This window comes from Mytilus trossulus, chromosome 2 (assembly GCF_036588685.1).
Source record: "Mytilus trossulus isolate FHL-02 chromosome 2, PNRI_Mtr1.1.1.hap1, whole genome shotgun sequence".
NCBI lineage: Eukaryota > Metazoa > Mollusca > Bivalvia > Mytilida > Mytilidae > Mytilus > Mytilus trossulus.
In genome coordinates this window covers 80,838,207-80,851,963 of record NC_086374.1, presented here as the reverse complement: position 1 = coordinate 80,851,963, position 13,757 = coordinate 80,838,207, and positions in this window count along the sequence as shown.

The following is a 13,757-nucleotide window of genomic DNA, read 5'->3' as shown; positions in this document are numbered from 1 at the left end:
AGGTCACCGTGGGACCTAACTTTAGTTTGAAAATCACCGCATTTAAATTATGCATCATTGGTCAGGTTCAAAACAAATCTTAGGACTTAAAGCTTGTCGTAAGTCGTGAATAGTTCAGTTTTTTTGTGAAACCTAATTCTACATGTTCTATATCTTAAACCTTAATTTTGGTTTTATATATGTTGCGGGCAGGATTCCATTATGATTGGATCCATATCACAGTGACCTGATTTAAGTTTATTACCATCCCCTTTTATATGATGTATTTGTATACTCAGTTTGGAAAACCCAGGTTCAACGGTTCAAAAGATATGGACCGGACACAAACCAGACAAGCACAAATCAAACATTGTTTAAAACTGAACGGCTAAAACGTCAATATCAAAATGAACTGAGTTAATTTAATGAGGAACCACGTGCCATCCCATTATACATCTCTGAACTAAGTGTGTTTAACAACAGTTCTATAGTTCAAAAGCAATGCATTTTCTATTTGAAATTATTGGTTTTTGGATGAACTGTATATCTGTATACATGTATAAGTTACCTGATTTAATTCAACACAGGCTTTAAATAAGTGTGGACCGACGGACGGACGGTTTGTAGGCTGTTAACACACAGGAGTCTATTATCACTGTTGATGTGACAAAGACGTCTACCCTTTACTCTCTTTAATGTGATGTTTTATCTTCCGTTTACTCGTCCACGTTACAAATATTTCACCATATTTTTTTTATTTTGCATGGCAAACCATTTATAGTAAATATTAACACATTTAAGGACATCTAGTTGTTATTATACGTCGTTTTTGTAGAAAGTACTGTTTTGCCTATAGCAGAGTGAACAAGTCAAAATGACGGCAATTATCGCCAAACCATGAACAATATGCAACTAAGAATCAGAGAGACGTTATATAAAGACAACAGTAGTAACCGCTGTTCAAAACTCATAAATCCATGGACAAAAAACAAAATCGGGGTAACAAACCAAAACCGAGGGAAACGCATTATATAAGAGGAGAACAACGACATAACACTAAAATGTAACACACACAGAAACAGACCGAGCATGAGACAAAATCCCACGAGAATAACAAATATAACATCAAAACCACGTTATCATAGTATCGTGTAAAGTAAAATTTGAATTAACTACACTACCAGCTGCTTCAAAATATTCAATAACACTACAAAAGTTTTATTTTTTCCTATGTATTATGAATGACCTCTGACCCCAATTAAAACAAAGTGCACCACATTTCACTTTAAGACCGGGAAATATGGAATATACACATGTTTTCCTTTCGAATGATATATAATATAGCTGTGTGATAAGGAGGTGCATTAAAAATATTTTTTAGGTCTGCATGTCAATCGCATAAAATGAAAAATTGAAAAGGTATACAATTAAGACTGTTTGTGTGACATACATTGACGTCATTTTCGTAGTTGATATATTTTTTAGGTCTGAATGTCACTAGCCTAATAAGCAAAAATGAAAGTCAAGAATATAAATATTAGCATAGAACATTAACATAATGACGGGATAGATAAGTACAGAGTCATGTGTAATCGATATATGTTCAAACTATCTTATTATAGTTATTTAATTAATAATCATTTTGAATACTTAATTGCATTGCTGAATAAATACAGAAAACAAGATCATGATATTTTATTGGTTTTGTCTAGCTTAACATCTAAGCAAAACCAAACATTATATTTTTCTTAAAAACTAAAAACCATAATTAAACCAGAGGTTCTTAAGAGCCTATGTCGCTCACCTTGGTCTATGTGCATATCAAACAAAGAGCACATATGGATTCATGACAAACTTGTTTTTTGGTGATAATGATGTGATTGTAGATCTTACTTTACTGAACATTTTTGCTGCTTACAATTATCTCTATATATAACGAACTTGGTCCAGTAAGTAGAGTAAGAAATATTTTGTAAAAAATATATTTTTTGAAATTCTTAAAATTTGACTATTAAGGGTATGAACTCCTTATAGGGTCAATTGACCATTTTGGTCATATTGACTTATTTTAAGGTCTTAATTTGCGGTACAATATTGATGTTTACAGTTTATCTCTATGTATTAGTATATATGCAAGATAAAAAAAACTAAAACGGTAAAAATGTCCATAAATTACCAAGAACCTAACAACGGATTGTCGTATGCATCTGACAATTTCAGGGCAGAGAGATCTTGAGCTAATGAACAATTATACTTCATGTAAGATTTGCTCTAAATGCTTTGGTTTCAAACATACGTGAATACACCCGCGAAATCACGGTAATTTAAAGCTTGGTTGAAAGTATGTAAACTGTTGTAGTGATAATTTTCGTAAAAGATTTTTGTCTCGAGAAATTCAGAAAAGGTATCAAAAGTGTGTTTTTTTCTGTTAAATTCCATTATTTTTGCGTTTCGGTTTTTGATTGTTTGTTGCTTTACGCCGCATTAGCACAGAAAGGCTATATCGCGGCGATCGCGTTTCGGTTTACTATGAACATACGTATATCATAAATAAGAGTATGTGCTATTAACTAACAATTCTAAGTTTCTCCTCCAAGGCGATCAGTGCTAAATTATAAAGAGAGTTGCTATCAACGGGAAAAATTATTTTCCTATCCCCAAGTAATTTTATGAAAAATATGTGCAAGTTTAAAGCCGGAAGTTATGTTTGACTTAAAAGTTGGTCTGATGACGGAACCAATACCTGGACGCCTTTATTTTCGATTTTCTCCCTAAATAACCCAAACTGAATAATCAAAAGAATTAATGACAAATGCGACTATGTATGATACCTATAGAGCACAGAGGCATGATGATTAATTTCTTGTGGAATGGAGAGAAGCAACACACAAAATGAGGTATTCTCCTTTAAAAGCATATATAAGTTAATTAAAATCTACATTTCATCTCTATGTTCTATTTCAAGCCAAGGCGACGGTCTGGATTAGTTATCTAGGTCACATTTTTTTTTAAGTTACCCAAATGATGATTGTGGTCAAGTTTGTTTAAATTTGGACCAGTAGTTTCAGAGGGAAACATTTTCGTTAACGGCGACGGACGACGGTCGCCAAAGGATGAGAACATCTTCGAAACAGGTGTGATATAAAGGTTCATTCAGACAAAAATAATTTAGTGATTTTTAGCCCAATTGCAACTAGTGTTTGGTTATACAATTTATAAAGATAGTAGATTAGTCATGTCATGGATATTGTATATACATCTATCTAAGATAAATACAATGATTAATTTATCTGATAAGATTGAAAAATACCTGTAAAACGTCTGCACAATTCCACAAAAGTTTTCACTTTTTCAAGTCGCCTTGTAAAAGACCGGACCTCCTTACAACGCATTTCAAGCATATTTCCGTCATGTTTTCCATCAGTCTGCAATAGTTTGGTAAGCCGAAAAAACTTTTTGATATTAGCGTCTATGCGCAATAAAACTGCAACTTTTACAGTTGCATTATCAATTTCTGTTAATGACTTGGTCAAACCTTTTTCAACTTCCTTAATGTCTCTTCTACAATCTTCTTGTAAAACCCCAGAATATTTCCTATTGCCTGTTAATTTAAAATAACAATTTTAGTTTAAATTGTTCATAATATATATGCCAAAAGACTTTCATTTTGGTCTCAACCTATGTAAAATATATATTTTACATTGAATATTTAAATGTTTACCAATAGATAATGTCTCCTTTTACAAAAAGGGACGTGTGTTAGTTATGTATGCGTTTTACAACAACTGACTCTATATAAAAACTGGTGCATAGTTGTTTTTACAACAAACAAAAAGATCACCTGATAAATCGACTGCGCTTCTGTGCTGTCAAGGGTTATAACTAAATTCTAAACATTTATAATTTTGAGAATGGAAATGATGAATCTGTCAAAGAGACAACAAGCATACCAAAGAGCAGAAAACAGTTCAAATCAGCCAATTGGTCTTCAACACATGGAGAAAAAAATCCCGCGTCAGAATGCGAATTTCAGCTGGTGGAGGAACAAAAATGTGTACAAATTAAATAAAAATACTCTTAACTCCGACACAATGAAAGTGAATGGAAAAATATTATTAAGTGTATTAAAAACAAATTGCTATCTAGTTAATAGACATGACAATTTGGTTGTGTAGAATAGGATTTTGACAGCAAGTCGTGAATAAAACAAACAAAATGTCAAATCATGGGTACATCAGTCAAAATTGTGTTATATAGTTACAACAATCATTATCCAAAATATAACAAATAACTACTTTAACAAACAAATGCAAAATACCATATAGACACTCGGTATGCCAAACAAATAAGCAACAATGAAATACACAAATGACTATAGCACAATAACACAGATCCACATTTAATGTCTATAACCAAAGATCGACTAAACAGTAAATATGGTAAAGATTGTAACTATACAAAGACAACTAAATGAAAGCTCACTTGTTTAACGCTGATCAAAAGTCATAAATCAATTTAGCCAAATATATTCCAGGTTACAAACTAAAAACTGAGGGAAACACATTACATATAAATTAAAAAGCGCTACAACACGTAAGTAAGGTGATACAGCACGTCACTCCCTATAATCTATACTCCAAGAACATCATGAATCATTTGTCAACTTGGTAAGGAATTATATTTATCGAACAAAAATCGTTGTATGTTTCAATATTTTAACATTGTAACAGTTATGAGCCTATCAAGCTAAAAGCCGATAATAAGAATTTGTTACGCTTATCTTTGTGTTTTTCCTTTTTGAAGATAAGATTTCTTTTACAAATGATAAGCATGCTACCTTATATGACTTTTTTATGAACAACTACAAGACTGATTGTTTCAAAATATCAAATATTTCTCTTTTTTGACAAACTGCAAATCTGTCACATGAGCGGTTGCATATATTTGAATTGACGGATGTCTGGAGCTGACAAGTAAGTTACTGCTTAAAGTCCATTGTATTTGTTGTTTTTTAATTGAGCATTGTCGTTTTTCGTGATTCGTTCTGATTAATTTAAACAAAGATCTCGGACTTTTTATATATCTTTTTACTGTGTGTGTTGATATGTTTTTTCTCCTTTAGCTATTGTATAGAGGATGGGTTGAAATATTACTAGAAACGTTTAACCCAGCTGCAATTTTCGAATTGTCCAGTTAAGGAAATTATATACTTTGTATGGTTTGTTTGTGTATGTTTTGTTTGTCTTTGTATCGGAGTTATTTGTGACATCCATTTTGATCGATCCATTTTGATCGAATTACCACACATCATTTTTGATTGGCCACATGACGCCTCCTTTAGGTTGATGATTTTCTGTTTTAAATGCCGGTTTTATGATAAAATATAAGCAGACTTCACCTTGTATCATCGTTTGATTTTGCTATCAGCATGTGCTTTTATTCAAATGTAGAGAAGTCTGATCTTTGAAACATTGAATAATTCCAAATAGCGAGAAACATAATAGGAATAACATTTGTTTCTTCTAAGACTCAATATATAATGCATCGCTTTGAAAATATATGTTATTTGTTTGACATAAGTCATATATAACAATACTCACGGTACAATTTAAGATACAATTCGTAGTATGGACAATTCATTACCACATCAATAGCATCAAACACCGAATACGTCTGTTTCTTTTGAAAACGTTTTTTGTAGACGGCCGCTAGTAGTTTTACAAAATTCCTCTGATGATCGTTATGCCAACTCTTGTACTTCAGCGAAATTTTACATTCCCTTTTTGTGGGATCCTATTTGAAAATTGAAAAGAAGTACTTAAAAACCATAGAACAGGAATAAAAGGTATCTCAGAAAATATCCCGAGCACTACAACATATCACAACATACCAATGGTTAAATAAACAAATCAGGTATATAATAATCATACCAAATAACATTTAGAATAAAACAAATACTACAAAAATCCAAATGTTACAATAGCTTTCCTATAAATATTTACCTTTATCATAAATGATGTTGCCCTGTACTTAAACATTCCGTCATAGTGCTATGTTAAATGTTTGTATTATTGTCCTTCGTTTTTGCTTATGTGCTTTGTATATGCATGTATACCTTTTTGTTTTTCTTTGTAACATATTTGTAGTGGTTTTTTTTTGTGATTAATATTATAACACAATGCTAACTGCTGTACCCTTATTTGTTAACAAGTTTACTAATTATGTATGTTTGATTATTTCTCGCATCGTTGTCAATATAATGAAATTTGACGCGACTGTCATACAAGTACAAGGTTAAGCTAGATATAAAACTATTTTTCTACATAAGAACATGTTTGTGCACAGTCAGGAATATGTCAACAGTTGTTATCCATTCGTATAATGTGTGTTGAGCATTCGCTTTTGCCATTTGATAAGTGACTTTAAAAAAATTGTGATATTATTTGTGTTTGCTTTGGTTTGGGTAATTATATTGAAATTACATGTGTACATTAATCTATGAATGATTTTTTTTCCTGCATATTTTTAATGCAAAATACTGCTAACATTCATGCCGACAAAATCTTCTGAACGAATTCTACATAGTTTCAGATAACTATTGGAAATAATTGAAACAGGTATAAATAGCCCATGATTAGCAATGTCCATATTGATTTCAACAAATCAGTATTCATAGGACTTTATATTATTGATGACCGTGTTTTAATGACCCTAGAAATATTGAAATGAGTTATGCGTATTAGATGGAAACGAACCAAGGAACGAATTTGATTGGAATAATGAATTCCAAAACATTTATTTTAAAGGATAACAAACCATATATAAACAGGTTATGAACATAAGATAACAAGATCTTTTCTGCGTCGAATATATATAAAGCATATTAACAGGTGCTGCTGAAATGTTGATTCTCGGAAATTAAGAGTTAACAAAGGTTAATATTAAATCATGCCTTTGATCGCTTACCAGTCCTCCTTAGCATTAATCTAGAGTATACTCAAAGTATATGACTCGTTTGATATATATTGGGTAACTGTTATTCAATATCCATTGAGATAAATTCAATTTAATCACAAGACTACTTGTATGTATATCATTCAGTTAACTTACATTTTCATCATCTCTAAGGCGGAAAGTAAATTGATTTTTTTTGTCAAATAAATGTGTTAATACTTATCAAAGGTACCAGGATCATATTTCAGTATGACAGACGCGCGTTTCGTATACATAAGATGCTCAGTTATAAGTCAAACAAGAACAAATTTGAAGAACATTGAGAACCCAAAAGTCCAAAACATTGTGCCAAATACGGCTAAGGTAATCTTTGCCTGGGATTTTCAAAAAAGGAATACAATATACGGTTGATAGTCGTAATTTCTAATATATATGGAATACATTAAATTAGCAAAATTAACACATGTTTTCGAAACTGACACAGTTTGTAGTCTCATTAACGTGCAGTGCTGGACTTTATTTATACATTAATGATAAGAATTCACGTGCATAGTTAACCGATGGATGCAGTCCTGTGACCGTATTTAGGACTGCTCTGACCAGTCGTAGGACCAAAATAAAGTTAACTTGAAAATCGGACTTGGTCCTCCGACTGTTTTTATGTCTGCCAAAAGTTAACTTGGAAACAGGTCCGCTATTCATGATATAAGTTAACTTCGAAACCAGTCCTGACACAAAGTTAACATAGGTAAGCTTTTGCTTTGACAAATCTAATCGAAACCAGACCTTTTCCAAAGTTAACTTTTGACTGGTCTGCTCAACAATAAGTTAACTTGTAACCAGGACCGCTCTACGTCGATTTTGAAAAAATATTTTTTAATATTTTTGTTTCGTACTATAAACATCGAAAATAAAGTTAAATTAATACTTCCGTTATACATTGTTATATAAACAGGAATAAATACAAATATTTGAAAATAAAGTCCGCATAAAACGTTGCTTGTTACATAAATTTATCTGTGATCTGCCAATCTATAAATTAAAAAAAAACCTATATCCTATTCAACCATTTTTGCAATTTAATATGTATATCTATGAAAGGACGTAATTATCAGATGTTAGTTATACGTTCTTGATCTACAATGTATGTAGCCACAATCAGCAATATTTTAATTTCAGGAGATAATTTATTAAACCAAATGGAACCATCATTAAAACACACGACTACAAAATTTTGTCTGCACAAATTAAGAGTCCCATAATGTCCTCCTTTTATTCAATATATTGATCTGTAAACAAAATTCTGTAGTTTTGATACCTTAGGCAGACTTGCACAACAAAATTATTTGACCGCATCGACTAAAACTGACTATTGTACACTTTAAATTTCTAAATCTACATGTATATACCCGCATAGTAAATCAGCCATATGTTTTATGTCAAAATTAAATGTATAATACAATGGACAGCAATATTGCAATACAATAACAACAAATGTTTGTTCGCATAAATTTAGGGTGCCAGAATGTCCTCATTTTATTCAAAATATTGATACGTAACAAAATATCAGTAGTTTTGATACCTCCTGCATTGACCAAAACTGACCATATGTGCACTTTAATTTGTAAATCTATATAACCGTATAGTAAATCAAAAGTAGACTTGTCCACAGGTCTGGTCTAGAGCAGACCTGTCGATAGGTCTGCAGCAGTCCTAAAAAAGCAGACCGTGGATCTGGTCCACCAATGACGAAGTTAACTTGCTTGTCTGCTTAAAAATTCTCAAGTTAACTTAGAAAGCCGTCAACTAGTCTGCTCCAAGTTAACTTTTGTCAAGGTAAGGACCGCACCCATTTGTCCACCAATGACGAAGTTAACTTGCTTGACTGCTTAAAATTTCTCAAGTTAACGTAGAAAGCAGTCAACAAGTGTGCTCCAAGTTAATTTTTGTCAAGGTTAGGACCGCACCAATTCATAAGCTATAGCTATTGGTAGAATGTTTGAAACTATAAACACGTTTTAATCGTTTGTCCTTTTGAAATGAACCAGTAGACGAATGACACTAACCATAACATTTCATTTCTAATGCTCCCACCTTACATACCATTCGAAAACATAACATATGTACTTTATTTTTTGCCGTTCGTTAAAAATTCGGCAAAATACTTGAAAGTTTTCGATCGAATATTTCAATATATATATGTTTTCTTGGTTGATTATACTGTATTTTGCATTGAATTAGGAATTGAAAATAATAATAAGCTAGCTACTGAAATATTCCTTATGCCTGATCGAGGTATTCAATCCGATCAGACTAGCAAATACTTGTAAATAGATTGAGACTTTTGCAGTTATATAAACTTACATTTTTTTTTGTGAAAACTCTAGCATTTCGAAATAACAATACATAAACATCCTGAGTAGTTCACAAATACATTCACGTACAGTAGTTGTCGTTTGTATATGTAATTTGTACGTCTTTCTCGTTACTATTTTTTTATATAGATTAGACAGTTGGTTTTCCCGTTTGAATGGTTTAACATTAGTAATTTTGGGGCCCTTTATGGCTTGTTGTTGGGTGTGAGCCAAGGCTCTGTCTTGACGGCCGTAAATTAACTTATAATGGTTTACTTTTTTATAAACTATTATTTAGATGGAGAGTTGTCTCATTGGGACTCACACCACATCTTCCTATATCTATTTTAACTTAAAGATGATTGATTAATTATTGGTGTTATCTTAATTATATATTGATTTTGACCAACGGGGTTTTATATAGGTGTGCCACATAATATTTTAAGGAATATAGAAAAAAAGCACTATTTTAGAAGATCATCTGTTTAGCATTGGTTAGATATTGGCATAATAATCTAAAGATAGTACATGTACATTAAGAACAAATATGGTTAAAATGAAGTTATTTCTTCTAAAGTATCTATAAAATTGTGAAAAATGGAAAATGTGGTTGAATTCATGCAGTGGCAGTTGTTATATAATAGTTCGTTTCTGTGTATGCAGCATTGCCCTTTGTTATTTTTGTCGCACTTCAATGTTTCTGTTGTTTCGTTGATTTACACTTATTGTTGATGTGTTTCCCTCGGTTTAAGTGTGTAACCCAGATTTGTTTTCTCTCAATCAACTTATTACTTTTGAACATGGGTATATAACTTTAAGTTTTTAGAAATGAAATGTTTGCTCCTTCATTTTTAATTTTTTGGCCTGATTTTCGGAATCCTCTGGTTTTATCCATGTATTGTTATTAAAAACATTTGCCCACTATTCCCTTATTTTTTTTTGGCATAATTTTATAACATAAAGTTTAAAAGCCATATTTCAAAATTTTATAAAATTCTTGTTATTTTTTCATAGTTTTTTAATCAAATAAAGTTTCAAAGTTAAATATATGAAAAATCTAGAGAGAATTATTTCCCGCCAAATCTTCAATGACCTTTATCTCGAAAACAACCACACGGACGCCCCATTTTTTCTACTGTTTAAGTTTCTTTATTAATATATTATAAATTCATAATAGTCTTTTCAAAAGCTTGTTATTTTTTAACAGAGTAGCGAACATCCTTACATTTTAATCTTCGATGAGGCCTTCAAAAACTATTAATACAAATAGAAAACGGACAAAAGTACATACAAAATAAAATACATCATACAGTTGAATATAGCAGCTTAAATATTTAATAAGCACATATGCATTCAGTAGAGAAAAAAATACATTAGTTTCGTGCATCTTTATTCTGTTCAGTTAGAAAATAGTTTGAACAGTTGGTCTTAAATGTATCTAAATTATTTATTTCTTTAATATTATTTGGTAAATTTCAGGTAATTAAATAATATTTAAATGTTCTTTTTAAAACATCAGAATTAGGTCTTGGTACATGAAGAAGGCCTGATGTTGTCGACCTCAGACAATAATTATAAGGATCAGCAAAAGCAGTATATTTAATAGATATATAATCAGGTGCTAGACCATTCATACACTTAAACACTAACACAACTTTAAAATAGTGTCTCCTCGTAAATATAGTCTCCATGCAAGTTTTTTTTAGACTTTACTGTTGATGGAAAGTAAAAAAAAACAGATAAAACTTATTTTGCAGCACGTTTTAGGAGCTTTATATACATATCTATGTTAATGTACAATTGACTCAACGATACTGACTCTTTCAACATTATACACTTATCTTTATGTAAATATATGTTGTTTAAATATATACACTTTAACTCGAAAATATTAGCTAACATTTTGCATACAACATTACTATGAATTAATAGTTGAGTTTACCAGAGTTGCATTGGTATAAGATTATCTTCTGAATAAATTTGCTTTTTAACAATTGAATCAAAGTCCGAACAGTGTTTAACAAAATATCTAGCATGTTCTAATTACTCAAATAAGTGTAATATATATATCTTGTAATTTTTCATTTATAAATACTGTTTAAACTAATGAACGACCTTCAACACGATGCCTTTGCTCACACAGAACAACAAAGAGGGCCCCAAAATAACTAGTATAAAACCATTCAAATGGGAAAAACAACGGTCTAATCTATATAAAAAAAAGTATGAAAGTATTCACAATGTTAAAAGTTATAATTATATATTTATTAAATAGCGATGCTTACCAAAAACGCAAAATCTGCTAAAAGATCTAAAATATCTTGACACATGTTTGTAACGCTTTGACAGGACATTTCAACTAATGCAGAACTATCGTTTTGCTCCTGAGTAAACAACAAATATAATAAAGTAAAACATGTAAACACAATGAATGTATTAATGGAACAATAATGTATTCTAATGGGATTATTTTTAATTGATGTTGCTTCACTCATAGGGCCTTTGCGTCGAGAATATTAACATCTTTTCTAAACCCATACGTTGACATGATACTGGTTATGTCTTTCTCGTATATTTCATGGTGATGTGATCCTAAACCTTCTAAGAGGAAATATTATGCTTTATGTTCATATGATGAAAGAAGAGCGAATGAAACCAGGGGGACAGTCAGACTCATAGCTCGAAAATAAACTGACAACTCCATGGCTAAATAATACAAAGACAAACAGACAAATCAAAAATACTACAAAAGACAAAACAAAGAATACTAAGCAACACGAACCCCTCCAAAACTAGGGGTGATCTCATGTGCTCCGGAAGGCTCTCTTTCTATTGTCAAGGTAGATAACTGCTGGTCAAAAGTAAGCTATTAGGTTAACAGTTTCAACCAGGCATGGGGCAAATTACATTACCATGTAGTGCATTACATTACAATTACTTTGACAAACTATGAATTAAATTACAATTACAATTAAATGCATTTATCAATTAAATGCATTACATTACAATTATTTCTGCAAAGAAAGCCCTGAATTGCACGTAACATTTTATAAATCTGACTGGTTTACAAAATATATCAAGTTAAATACTCTTCTATCTTTGGTTTTAATGTATTAGGATATACATCTCTGCTTTTTCTCTGAACAGAAACTACAGAGAAGAAGTTTGATACTTATCTGAAGTTAATGTTAAATTTACTTTTATAAATGTTTATTTGGTCTTTTTTTATTATTCCAATGAAATATTTACACGTGATTTCTTTCCTATTATATAATAAACATGAAGATCAATTTCTGACCAAGTTTCAAAATGGTGAGAAGATTAATTGTAAAACAAACTAAGTGCTTTATGACAGTGTTCAATTATCTGTTGTCTAATCATGACAAGGTATTCATTGATCTATTAACAACAACGGAACACTTTCACAGTAATAATTATCAAAGATAGTGTATGAAATAAAATGAAATGAAATAAAATAAAATAAAATAAAATGAAATAAAATGAAAAAAAATGAAATACAATGAAATGAAATTGAATGAAATGGAAAAAAAAATGGAATTAAATGAAAAAAAAAATTGAATAAAATAAATTGAAATAAAAAAAAGAATAAAATCAGATATACAGTGTTGTGTTTTCCTATCAAGTGATTTTGTAAAGTTTGAAAAATAATTAGAAGAAAAAAAAAATATCCAAATGTTTATGTTCTTGGTTAATCCAGGAATTTTAATTTTTATTTAAGTTATTCTTCAATAATTTGGTACAGAAAAATAGTATTTGAAAAAAGTAATGCATGTAATGGAAAAATTGCTGCATTGCACGTTACATGCAATTATTTGGGAAAATGTAATTTATTACAAATTTGCATTACCTCATGCCTGGTTTCAAAATGTCGTAGCTACATAACGGTCCCCTTTTCTCCGAATTTGACCTACCGAATTGGACTAATAACCGGGTTTAATACAAGCAACATGTCACATGTGGAACAGGATCGGCGCGTACCCTTTCAGATGACCTCAAATCATCCAGATTTTACGTGAGGTAAATGTTTTCTACGTTGTGTTGTTGTGTACTTTTATCCTTCTGTTAGTTTTTCGCGTACTTAGCTATAGTTTTGAAAGTATATTTTTGACAATGGTATCTTTTGTCTCTCTTTTGTAATTGTATATACTAATGGATTTTATGGTATTCGATTTTAATAATTGGATTTTTTTCAAACCCCATTGCTTGATGCATTGAAGCATTTTCTTTTAAAACGCATGTATGATTCATGTGCTTTTCTGAAATATTTGTCACTATAGAATCATTTTTTGGTAGATAGTTCATGTAGTACCTGTACTCTCTTTGAGCTACACAATGACTATGAAAAATGAAATGTTAGTAGAACTGAAGATGAGAATAGAAATCATATGCTTAGTTAAAGCTATTCGGAGGGAATCTCACCCAAGTGGTTAATGCTGCTTTCAAATCGCT